Source organism: Lucilia sericata, unplaced genomic scaffold, assembly GCF_015586225.1.
Source record: "Lucilia sericata isolate MDLA Ls3-8-SP2 unplaced genomic scaffold, ASM1558622v1 Contig000146F_arrow, whole genome shotgun sequence".
NCBI lineage: Eukaryota > Metazoa > Arthropoda > Insecta > Diptera > Calliphoridae > Lucilia > Lucilia sericata.
The window spans coordinates 247,501-260,496 of NW_023994178.1; positions in this window are offsets into that span (position 1 = coordinate 247,501).

The following is a 12,996-nucleotide window of genomic DNA, read 5'->3' on the forward strand; positions in this document are numbered from 1 at the left end:
ACAGGTATGTTAAAGTTCTTCGAGCAAAATTTAAGAAGATTTTAACTCTAATAGTTTCCAAGATAAACGAATTTTTGTATTTAATTTATATGGGAGGTGCCACGCTCCCTACTGCTAGTGCGCCCACAAAATCGGTTTAGCCGTACATACATACATACATACTTACATACATACATACATACATACATACATACATACATACATACATACATACATACATACATACATACATACATACATACATACATACATACATACATACATACATACATACATACATACATACATACATACATACATACTACATACATACATACATACATACATACATACATACATACATACATACATACGTACATACGTACATACATACTACATACATACATACATACATACATACATACATACATACATACATACATACATACATACATACATACATACATACATACATACATACATACATACATACATACATACATACATACATACATACATACATACATACATACATACATACATACATACATACATACATACATACATACATACATACTACATACATACATACATACATACATACATACATACATACATACATACATACATACATACATACATACATACATACATACATACATACATACATACATACATACATACATACATACATACATTACATACATACATACATACATACATACATACATACATACATACATACATACATACATACATACATACATACATACATACATACATACATACATACATACATACATACATACATACATACATACATACATACATACATACATACATACATACATACATACATACATACATACATACATACATACATACATACATACATACATACATACATACATACATCATACATACATACATACATACATACATACATACATACATACATACATACATACATACATACATACATACATACATACATACATACATACATACATACATACATACATACATACATACTACATACATACATACATACATACATACATACATACATACATACATACATACATACATACATACATACATACATACATACATACATACATACATATCATACATACATACATACATACATACATACATACATACCTACATACATACATACATACATACATACATACATACTACATACATACATACATACATACATACATCATACATACATACATACATACATACATACATACATACATACATACATACATACATACATACATACATACATACTACATACATACATACATACATACATACATACATACATACATACATACATACATCATACATCATACATACATACATACATACATACATACATACATAATTTTTTATACATATAGATTTAGAGAAAAATTGTCGGACTTTCAATGGACCTTGGCATCTCCTATATGAATTAAATACAAAATTTCGTACATCTGGGAAACTATTATATTATTCAAATTTTTCATAGGTTACCTTAAAATCTAAATTAACGTTTGGAAAAATTGGCGAACTTGCAATAATTTGCGTGGCATCCCCAAAATGTAAAAAATTTATATCTGAAAATTATATTATATTATATTATATTTATAGTTAGAATCTGCAAAATCGTAGTGTTTTTATATACATTGATTTTAGGGTAGCAAAGCACACTGGGTATAGCTAGTAATCTATCTATATAAATATGAATGTGTGTTTGTATGTTTGTTTGTTTAGACTTTAAAGACAGCTGTTTAGCTGGACCGATTTTTCTGAAATTTTCACAATGTCTTCCTGTATGTCTGGAAGGAACCATAGACTTTGCACGAAGAACTTCAATATTCATCTGAACATATTAGAGCTGGAAAATTTTACATAAAAAACTTTGACATTTATTGTGAACATTTTGAGTAAAATGGGCAGACTATAAATGAGACCTTGGCATCTCCCATATGAAATACAAAATTTCGTACATCAAATTTTTAATAGGTTACATTAAAATCTAAATTAATGTTTGGAAAAATTGGTGAACTTGCAATTATTTGCGTGGCATCCCCAAAATGAAAAAATTTATATCTGGTGAACTATTATAGTTAGAATCTTCAAAATCGTAAAGTGTTTTTTTATATACATTGATTTTAGGGTATAGCTTGTATTTAATGATAGCAATAACTTTTTATACCCTACACCACTTTAGTTGGGAGGGTATATTGTATTTGTGCTGATGTTTATAACATACAAAAATATTCGTCCTAGACCCACAAGTATACCAATCGGCTTAGAATCGATGTCTGAGTCGAATAACTTTTTATACCCTACACCACTTTAGTTGGGAGGGTATATTGTATTTGTGCTGATGTTTGTAACATACAAAAATATTCGTCCTAGACCCACAAGTATACCAATCGGCTTAGAATCGTTTTCTATGTCCGTCCGGCTGTCCATGTAAACCTTGTGCGCAAGGTACAGGTCGCAATTTTCAAGATAATTAGATGAAATTTGGCACGCACGTTTTATTTTACCCAAGAACGAAGCCTATTGAAAATGGTTAAAATCGGTCCATTATTTCACCTAGCCCCCATAGAATAGAACCCCCCGAAAAGGGCTTCTGAGCTCATAATTATGTTAAATATACAGATATATCGATAAAATACGGCACAACTAAGTTTTATAGAAGTCTTGATGACCCTGCCCAATTTCATAAAGATCGGGCCCTATTTGATCCTAGCTCCCATACAAAGTCCCCTTCAGAAAATTACTTGAATGTCCCAAATTAACTTATAAACACAAATATTAAAATTCAGCACAATAAAATATTATGTAAATATAAGTATATTCAGAAAATTTTATCGGGCTTGGTCCATATTTGCCCTTAGCCCTCATATAAAGCCTCTTTCAGAAAATTAGTTTTTTATCCATAAATTGCTTTAATGTATCGGAACAAGGGAATATTGAAGATAAATGCTTTATTATGAAAAATAAATCACATTTAATATTCATAACTGGTGTAGGGTATCATATGGTCGGCCACGCCCGACTATACTTTCTTACTTGTTTAAAAGTATGATTGAGAATAACGTCTTTTAAAGTTAACCGTTAATTGTAAGTATATTTAAAAAGTGAGACATTTTTTCATGGACTCAAAAACCACTTGATTGTGGGGTTCTGTTGTACCCATGATAAAATGATATATAATATATTGGGATTATAAAATATTTTTTGCATACCCCATACACATTTTTCAAATGTTCAACAGTAACTCGAAAAAGTTGCATTATAACATTTTTGATGTTTGGCGTTCAGCTGTGCCATTTAAAACTTACAGTGTGAGACAAAAATGTGTAAATGATGGTCAAATATTTAAACTTTCGGTAATATTTATTAAACTAAAAAAGATATTTAAAAAAGTTTTATGTTTTTTTAAAGCTGGGCCCAAATTATGTCATACAATATCGATCGAAATCTCCATTTCGATTCTATTGAGATTTCGATCGATATCGTATGCCGTAATTTGGGGCCTGTATTTATATATTCTAAATTAACATTTCCTAGTGCAAAATTTTAAGTATTTTGTATCTTCTGTTCGGGTTCACGGCAGTTTCAACTCTGAAAGTCACAATCTCGATCAGTTTGCCAAACTCTTCTTGCGTTATGAACGTCCATATTTCATGGCAGCTCTCCCAGAGTTCTGTTGTGTTTTTATATGAGTATTCTTAATTGTAATCCCGATTTTACCATGAATTCTTAATTGGGTCTAAGTCTGTCGACTGTAGGGGCCAATGTAGCAATGCAATTTTAACAGTTTTTGGAAGAAATCGAGTGGTTCTACCTTATTTTTGGGGTAATTATCCAGTTGCATCATAATATTTTCAACGTTTCGACCCCAATCATTAAAAACATCCAAATTAAATGGCTTGATAATATCAATAGAAATTTCGACATTCATGATTCCATACATTTTATGCCATCCATCAATTTTTTCCATGCTAGAGAAATGGCTATGAAGCCTCTTTTCACAGAATGCTCAGAGCTCTTCTATTAGAATTCTCTAAAATGTTTCGAAAACTGGACGTTTAACTACATGATAAATGTTATATAGACAGATGAGCCGTATTAATCTTTTTGGACCTGATCGGCCAAAGTATGTACCGAATGCACCATTAAAAAACCGCGACATAATGCCCATTATGAAATTTGTTGGTGTAGATCTTTTATTTTAGGGATATTTTTCATCAGAAGGCGTACGGAAAATGTATAAAATCAATGGTAACATGAATGCCAAAATGTCTACTGATATTGGGATGCCATTTTATTGGCATCCTAATCACGCCTTAAGGGATGAACCGATTTAATTCAAATTTAGAACATAGAAAGATATATGTCTGGAAGCGTCAATAGGCTATATTACTTTCCGAAAATTGGACTAGAAGGGAATAAAAAATGGGTGAAAACGACGAAAATCGGGCAAAATTGGTACTTTTGTGCATCAAAATTTATTTTTGTCTACTTTAATGCGAAAATATTTTCGATTTAGCATTCTAAAGTGTTAGAAATATGTATTAGCAAAGTTGCGTTGCGAAAGTAGGAACAAACCGGTACCAAAAATTGGGAAAAGGGCGAAAAACTGGGAAAATCGGTACTTTTGTGCTTGAAAATTGATTTTTGTATATTCTGACGCGAAATTATTTTCGATTTAGCTATCTAAAGTGTAAGAAATTTTTATTAGCAAAGTTCCGTTGCGAAAGTTTGACCAAAACGGGTAAAAAATGGGGGATTGTATGAAAAACGGGCAAAATTACCGTTATGTCCATAAAAAGTGATTTTTGTCTGTTTTAAAGCTAATACTTTCGATTTAGCTTTTAAAGTGTCAGAAATATGTATTGGGAAAGATTTGTTGTGAAAGTTGGACCAGAAGGGGGAAATAGGCATGTGGGTAATTCAAACTTAACAGGAAATTATGTGTAATTTAGGTACTTTTTCGAAAATATGCAAATACATGAGAAGTATTTTGCTGTAATCAGTCAAAAGTATATTTTAGAAAAATTAAATTAAATTTGGTAAAAAGGGGAGTTTCGTGTTTTTCATAAGGTTCACACCTAACTGGGTGGGCCGACTTTAAGAAATTTTAAACAGAGTTTCAATTGGTTATATCTTTATTCCAAAAAATCATAAAGGAACGAAATACGAACGCGGTAAAATTATTATTATTTTTAATGAAGAAACAAAAGTAATTTCTACTTATATATTTAGAATTTCATCTTACTTTTTCATTAGACTTTACACACGTAAAGTGTGATCGTGTGAAGGCCCTTTAAGGAAATATATTTTGGTTTTAGCTTTCTCAATTTTTAGTAAAGTAGCTTTTCAAATGCTTTGAAGAGTTTAAATCATGCTTTAAAAGAGAAAATGATTAGAAATCCGAAATTTTAAGTATTAATATTTTATAGCTTTATAAACTAACAATTTTAAAGGTAATTTTTTACCATTCAAGCCTAAAGAATTTTGAAAAGAAGGAAAATGTGTGTTTTTGGTAAATTTTGTTAAAGTTGTTCTGAGTTATATATTTTGAATGTAGATTTTAATTTCGCCATATTCATTTCAGGAGTAAAAAGCAAAGTCAATGTTAATTTGCATACATTGATTTATAGACTTAATATTATAAATCACTTAAAATCTCGGGCAACGCCGGGTACAGAAAGCTAGTTTATAATAAAAATGTTACTTTAGTACTACGCGCCAAATATGTGTAAATGAGTTTTTTTTTTTTTTATTTTTTCTGAAGTATAATAAGGTGAATTTTTAATTTATTTTAGTTCAAAATTATCTTCTATCAATACCCTTTTAAGATATATAAAACTTTTTTAAATATCGTTTTTTAGTTTAAATATTCCAACTTAAAATTTCTAACTTTTCTACGCTGATACAGGGTCTTGGCGGAGAACATGTATCTTATGTCACAAAAACTTATGTTTTCTCCTCTCAACAGGATTATCCACATCGGTTGCAACGGTGCTGAAGCAAGGTCGTGGCAACATATACCTTGCATCTGTTTACCTGCCTTTCGATTCTCCGACACTACCGTCGGAGCTGACGAAACTGGTCGAAGAGGCACAAAGGAAAAATAAGAAAATTGTAATAGGTTGTAATGCCAACTCCCACCATTTAGCTTGGGGTAGTACAAACACCAATCGCAGGGGACAAGCCCTTATGGATTTCCTTAATACTAAAGACTTGATCACATCGAACTTAGGTAACAAAGCTACCTTTGTCAATAGAATCAGAGAAGAAGTATTAGATATAACTATATGTTCAGAAGGGCTTATAAACGAAATTCAGGATTGGAGAGTTTCGGACGAGCACTCCTTTTCTGACCATCGGTACATAAGATTCAAAATACTACGGGCGCCACCGAAGCCGATAATGTTTCGGAATAAGTCTAAAACTAATTGACAGCTGCCCTCTACGAGAGCGAAGATCTGCCCTGGGTAACCGGGGAGATCCGGAACCTTGGTAAGACTCTTCGCAAACTTTTTAACCGGGCACGGCGTAAAAAGACCGCATTATACTGGAATTAGTATCGTAGTAAACTTGGTGAATATAAGAAAATTGTTCGTAAAGCCAAACGAGACTCCTGGAAACTTTTCTGTGAACAGGTAGACAGCGTAAATGACGTATCGAAGATAAACAAATTCCTATCATAGATGAACCGATATTGGAGGAAGGGGAGGCTAACACGGAAATTGTAATTACATTTGATATGGTTAAAGGGGCAATCAAGAGCTTCGCTCCCTATAAAGCAGCAGGGCCGGATGGAATTTTTCCGGCACTCTTACAGATGGAGGCGGGACTGGTTTCCGTTCATCTATCGCAGATATTCACTGCATGCTTGAAATTCACATATACCCCCATTAAATGGCAGGATGCAAGGGTAATATTCATACCTAAACCAGGGAAACCTAGCTATTCGACACCTAAGTCTTATTGACCGATAAGTCTTACGTCCTTCCTATTTAAAACCTTGGAACGGATAGTCGATAGTATGGTTAAAAGCAGTATACCCGACAAATTTAAACAGCATGCTTATGTAAAGGGACGATCGGTGGAAACCGTTTTAAACGAAGTTGTCCACTACATAGGTGCATCCTTTGATAGCAAACTATATACACTGGCGGTATGTATTGACATCGAAGGCGCCTTCAATAACGTGCACACTGATAATCTTATCCAATCCCTAGACCAGTTTTATGTTGACCGGGTGCTCCGTAACTGGGTCATCCACATGCTAAGGAACAGTTGGATAAGCTGCGAGATGTACGATATAACTATCAGGAAAAAGGTATTTCGCGGTATACCACAGGGTGGCATTTTGTCACCTTTACTCGGGGTTATCACGATTAATAGCCTCCTAAGGACCCTAACCGAGAAAGGACCGGGCGATATGTAGGAGAACTATAGGCATGAAATGGAGTCTTAGTCCTACTATGACAAATTGGCTTTATAAAAGTGTAATTAGACCAATTCTAGCTTATGCTTCAATAACCTGGTGGATTGCTTTAGACAAAAAGTGCAATATCAAACTACTACAGGGAGATCAGCGTACATACTGCTTGGTTATAAGTGGTGCCATGTGTACTACTTCAACCAAGGCTCTTGAAACATATTTAAGATATGAGGCGGCGCTTACAGCCGAACGGCTCTTTACTTAAGGCGAACTGGCCAAAAGCGGTTATAGGACACGTCATCAATATATACTGGACACATTGGATGGTTATACACAATCATCGGACGTGCCTGATCGTATACCAGACACAGAATATGTCGGAAACTTTGAAACGTTGATCCCAGATAGAATGTCTTGGTCAAGCGGAACATTAGAGCAAATACCAGTAGGAATCCTTTGTTACACGGATGACTCTAAATTGGGGGACAAAGTGGGACTGGGGTTCTATATTGAAGACCCAGAAACCGTTTACCAAATCATAACACAAGCTTCCAGGCAGAAGTACGAGCAATAACGGAATGCGTAAATTGGATTAGAATAAATATGGCGCCCACAGCGCTTAAGATATTTACCTATAGCCAGAAGGCAATTAGGGCGATATTAGGCAATAGAACTAAATCTAAGACCGTATTTGATTGAACACTCTCCCAGAGGTAAGGTTCACATCATATGGGTACCAGCCCACTCGGGAGTAGTCGGTAATGTAAGGGCGAATGTAATAGCTTTAATGGGTTGGGAGCTCGAGGCAGTTAACCTGACAAACGCGAAACCATTCGACGCAACAAAAGCTGAACTAAAAATATGGGCGAGAGAATCCCATAAGGCCTCTTGGAATAATGAAGTAGACCAAAAGATTAACCCCCATATTCATAAATGCTTAATAAAGTTAGTTGTTTATTGTAGGAATTTTGTATGGAAAATGTGTGTAATAAACCTAAAATAAACTATTAATATCTTTATGTATACGGGGGTAAATATTTAACCATCATTTACACATTTTTGTCTCGCACTCTACATAAAGTCTTGGATTTTATTTTACGTGATAACATCAGTGAAAATTAACACAAATTTACTTAAAAAAAAACACTAAAATATTAGCAAAAACGAACATTTTAACTTTAAAAAATATATATTTATTGTTTATGTGCAAAAAGTACCAATTTTTACCCGTTTTTCCCCTTTTTCAGGGCCATGTTATAAAAAAATATATAATAATTGATGTGTTTGTAACATGTACTGGCGTAATTGGAACATGCACAAAAGGTGTGATTAAATTTTTCTAAAGATTAATATTTAGTTGATATTATTTTAAGTAATTTTTCACTCTTATTTAAAATTGTGACTTTATAAATATCTTTTTGCAAATGAATGTAGAATGCCCTATTTCGCCCGTTTTTACACACTGAAAGGTTGGCAGTCGCAAAAGTACTTTACTATTACATATATTTAAAAGTTTTGAGAGATAAAACACAAATATTTCCACGTTAGAATTAAAAAATAGCATTATTAAAGAAAGCACTAATTTTACCCGTTTTTCCTCCTTTTTGTGCCTATCTGGTCCAAGATAAAAAGTGTTATAGCCTATTGACGTTTTCATAGCTTTATGTTTAATAATGTTAAAATTCAGAGTTTAGACCCACTAAAATTGCAAAATCTGACAGTGAGAAGCGGCGACATTAATGCATTCCAAAGTATCCATTATAACTTATTTGATCAATACACAAATATTATTGTTATGGGAGATTTTAACTATAATCTTTTTGATATAGTTAAATCACGCAATTTACGTTCTTTAATTTCTAGATGTGGACTTCACTGTATATACACATTTTCCTACCTAATAATTCTACTTCATTGATAGACTACTTTCTCCTGAGTCAACTCTCTTCTGTTGTTTACAAAAACCAGATGCAAATTCCATTGTTTCATCTTTCTTTACATTAAATTTCCCTCTCAATTACGTAGTACCTGGATTGAATTTAAAGCACACATCGGCAGAGCGTAAAATTTTCTTTCCACACTAACACTACTTCACTTTGTGTTTTTGCATTCCATGCACTGAAAGAAAAGTTTACAAAATTTTTTAGTGTTTTTGGTGTTCACTACTTTACAGTGTACTGTATTATAAATAACAAAAAAACATTAAAATTTCTGGATTTTTTGTGAATAGGATTGGAAAAAATTTAAACACGGCCTATTATTTTTGAACATTGCTCTCGGAAATGCATTTATTTGCAATTTTAGATACAAAATGAATCTTAACATATACTCCATGTAAATAAAAGTAAAGAAATAATGGAAGATTTTGAAAAATGAAACAAATAATGGATCGTTAGGTGTATAAAAATATCCTCCAACAACTTTTGCGCTCATATACAGTACTATAAATATCAATTAACTGACAATATTTACGGGATAATGTTGTAAATAGGCTTGTATATCAAGAATTAACATAGTAGCGGGTATTACATTTGTTTAGGAGTTTATGTCGTTGATTCACATTTATTAAAATTCCCATTATTTTTTACAATTACTCAGAAAAAAATTCTTTAAATAAATTTTTTTTACGTATTTACTGATAATTTTTCTTGAGATATTTTAAAATTAAAATAAATATTAAATATCAAATATTCTCATATGCAAAAATAACTTTCGGCAAACAAGAACCTATCTTTATGTTTAACAACAGAGATTTCTCTATGTGTAACTCCATCAAAAAACTTCCAAGCTCTCATTCTCTTAGTTTGGAAGTTACGTACGTGTGTTGGAAAATAAACCAGAGAGCTCAATTGAGAGCTCGCTGCGCTTGTATGATTTAAAGATTACAATTAGAGTTTGGGAATTCCAGGACTTTTCAATTTCCCGGCAAACGGGAATGAAAACAAGTAAGAGTGTTATATTCGGCCATGCCGAATCTTATATACCACCATCAAATCATCCATATAAATAAACTTTGATATTATCGATCTATGTTGAATCATATGTCGATATTAATATGAACATCAGGGAAATATTTGGTAGATGGAATTTAATAAGGGCTTAAGCATGGACCAATATTTATAACCATAAACAGTTTTTTTGTAAGAGTGGTTATATGGAGGGTAGAGTCAATTATGGACCTATCCTTGTCGGTTTATACAATAATTATTTGTATCTAATGTAGCTGTACTTGTATCTTTAATTCAGTCATGAGGTTTAAAATAATTATCTGAAGGGAACCGAAAATGGGTGTTTGATTATTTATCCTCATCAAATTCAGTTGAAAACTTCCAGTTCCTATAAAACTACCGTAGTTTGGAAGAGCTTTTAAGCCATACATGAGCGTTAAAGTGATTCTCTGGAGAGAATCGTTAAAGGCGCCCCTATACGCCCACCCCCGTATAAGTCAATTATGGATCGATACTTCTAAAATTTAAAACGATTTTTAGTTTTTGGCTAGTACAAAACTTGTTTACGTAGATTTTCACTGCTGTAATCGCATTTTTGAGTCAGTAATGAGCGTTAAAGTCATTATCTGAAGGGGACCTTATAGGGGGGTAGGGTCAATTACAGATTCTCATAAAATTTAGTGGAGATTTTAACTAATACGAAAATTGTTTATGTCGAAATTCATCGATGTACTCGCAGTTTTAAGCTAGTAATGAGCTTTAAAGTCATTTTCTGAAGGGGACTTTACAAGTGGGATAGGGTTAATTAAGGATCGATCCTTATAAAATTTGATAAAGAACTTTTGGCTTTGACAAAACTTGTTTATGTAGAATTTTACTGCTGTACTCACATTTTTGAGTCAGTAATAAGCCTTATACAATTTTACGAAGAGATTTAAATTCTTATAAAACATGTTTGTTCCGAATTTCACCTCTATTGATGCTTCCCTTAGCCAGTTATGTGCGGTAAAGTCATTTTCTGACGGGGACTTTATATGGGCGGTAGGGTCAATTATGGACCTATTCTTATAAAATTTAACAAAGAGATTTAGGTTCCCATAAAACTTGTTTGTGCCGAACTTCACCGCTATTGATGGTTCTCTTAGCCAGTTATGGGCCATAAAGTCATTTTCTGAAGGGAACTTTATATCTACTGCCTTTTGAACTTCGAATATTTTCACATTCGAATAATGTATTTCGTCTGAAACTCCTGAAATACTTTGAGGGCTCTATCTGAATGTGCTTAAAATATTAAAGTATTGAAGTATTATTACATTCTCTTTAATGAAATAATTAGATTAATGGAATTTTAAGTGTATCTTGCTGCTATTGATGGGACATTTTTTTACATAATTTTATTATATTTTATGGTTGGGGAGCCATTAGCGATAATTATTTATAAGTGGCATTGAATAGGATTTTCTTTTATATAAGTTTCACATGTAAATATGTATTATATTCAGGTATTTTTGTCTACGTAATATAAGTTATTTTGGTCCAGTGGGACTTTTATATTACAATGAATTTTTAATAAATAAAAAAATAAATATGGTGGGTAGGGCCAATTATGGGCCTATCTTATAAAATTTTACAAAGAGATTTAGGTTCTCATATAACATGTTTGTGCCAATTTTCACCGCAATTGATGCTTCTCTTAGCCAGTTATGGGCGATAAAGTAATTTTCTGAAGGGGACTTTATATGGGGGGTAGGGTCAATTATGGACCGATTCTTGTAAAATTTTACAAAGAGATTTATGTTCCCATAAAACATGTTTGTGCCGAATTTCACCGCAATTGATGCTTCTCTTAGCCAGTTATGGGCGATAAAGTCATTTTCTGAAGGGGACTTTATATTGGGGGTAGGGTCAATTATGGACCGATCTTTATAAAATTCTACGAAGAGATTAAGGTTCCCATAAAACATGTTTGTGCCGAATTTCACCGCTATTGATACTTCTCTTAGCCAGTTATGGGCGATAAAGTCATTTTCTGAAGGGGACTTTATATGGGGGGTAGGGTCAATTATGGGCCTATCCCTATAAAATTTTACAAAGAGATTTAGGTTCCTATAAAACATATTTGTGCCGAATTTCACCGCAATTGATGCTTCTCTTAGCCAGTTATGGGCGATAAAGTAATTTTCTAAAGGGGACTTTATATGGGGGGTAGGGTCAATTATGGACCGATTCTTATAAAATTTTACAATGAGATTGAGGTTTCCATAAAACATGTTTGTGCCAAATTTCACCGCTATTGATGCTTTTCTTAGCCAGTTATGGACGATAAAGTCATTTTCTGAAGGGGACTTTATATGGCGGGTAGGGTCAATTATTCACCGCTATTGATGCTTCTCTTAGCCATTTATGGGCGATAAAGTAATTTTCTGAAGGGGACTTTATATGGGGGGTAGGGTCAATTGTAGGCCTACCTTATAAAATTTTACAAAGAGATTGAAGTTCCCATAAAACATGTTTGTGCCAAATTTCCCCGCTATTGATGCTTTTCTTAGCCAGTTATGGACGATAAAGTCATTTTCTGAAGGGGACTTTATATGG